Source organism: Etheostoma cragini, chromosome 17 (genome assembly GCF_013103735.1).
Source record: "Etheostoma cragini isolate CJK2018 chromosome 17, CSU_Ecrag_1.0, whole genome shotgun sequence".
NCBI classification, from domain to species: domain Eukaryota; kingdom Metazoa; phylum Chordata; class Actinopteri; order Perciformes; family Percidae; genus Etheostoma; species Etheostoma cragini.
The window spans coordinates 2,843,881-2,845,244 of record NC_048423.1 but is presented as its reverse complement, the minus strand read 5'-3'; the positions used below and the strand labels follow the sequence as shown (position 1 = coordinate 2,845,244).

At 37.5% G+C, this 1,364-nt stretch overlaps 1 long non-coding RNA gene across 1 annotated transcript in view; it reads right to left on the bottom strand.

The window, feature by feature from the left end:
• LOC117960793 overlaps positions 1-1,364 on the bottom strand; it is a 27,227-nt gene that overhangs the window by 6,310 nt on the left and 19,553 nt on the right. The gene's annotated exons all lie outside the window — the stretch shown is intronic.

The following is a 1,364-nucleotide window of genomic DNA, read 5'->3' as shown; positions in this document are numbered from 1 at the left end:
ATGTCTATGTACAGCACTTTGGTCAACCTGGTTGTTTTTAAATGTGCTCTAGAAATAAAGTTTGATTGATTGATTGATCCTTATGCAACACACATTCATAACTTTGGGCAATTTAGGAAGAACATGTTTTTGTGCTATAATATGAAATATAAAAAATGAAACACTGATCAAGCCTATGTTACAGAAAGGTTGTATTTCTACATCAGTAAGATTGATTCAGAGACAGAGAAAAATTAATCTGCATTAATTCCCCTCTTCATGCTAGATTAGATGCCATATTTCCATACAGAGAGAAGAATGATAAAATGGGAGACAGATGAGAAGCACTGAGACAGATTTCTGAGGACTAGGGTTACCTGGTCCTCAGATCTCTGCAGGGTAAATCCAGACAGCTAGCAAGACTATCTGTCCAATCTGAGATTTCAGATTAGCCCTTAGCACCTCCCATGCAGATTGTGATTGGTTTTAAGAAATGTTAAATAACCTGCTCAAGTTTTTCTCCCATCCCTGAATACTGTGTGGACTAGCCAGAAAATAATAATGAAAACACAAACACAACTTTGTCTTATCACATATTAAGTTACAAACCACATAATGTTTTGCACACAGACGCACAATCACTGCACACCTGCCACACAACACTTTTAAGGGAATTTCTAGCTTGCTCGCTAACACACACACACACACACACACACACACACACACACACACACACACACACACACACACACTCTCCCACACTCCCATGATGTTACACTTTACACATGTATAAACACAGTTGAATGTAAAACACACAAAAACACTCATTAAACTCAAAAACTAGAAATGGCCCCCACATTGTTAACACACACACACACACACACACACACACACACACACACACACACACATACACTGCACTTTGACACACTATAAATGCAGGTCTCATGCACACACACTTAGGGGAAGGTTGGGATGTCCACGTGGCAGTGTGGTTTTAGGCTCAGCTGGATCAGCCTGAGGAAACAGGAGACTTTCTTTCTCATGTGTCTCTTTCCTCTACTTTTTTTTCTCTTTCACCTTCTTTTAACCTTTTTTTCCTTTTTCCTATTCTTTTCACCCTCCATCCTTTCTCAACCTACATTATATCGCTTTTCCATTTCTCTCAATACAAAGGCACTTTATTATCTTGGAATATTGATGTAGCGATGCCATAGCAAAAAAAAATAAAAAAAAAAATACCATCAACATGTGAAGATTACAATCAAGTCAATACTTAATAATTATTTAAGTTATTACTTACCTAATTAATCTCTAACAAAGAAAATTAGTATGACCTCTTTTACCCCCTCCCTTACAATGCTGTCTGTCCACTTTTTTGCTCA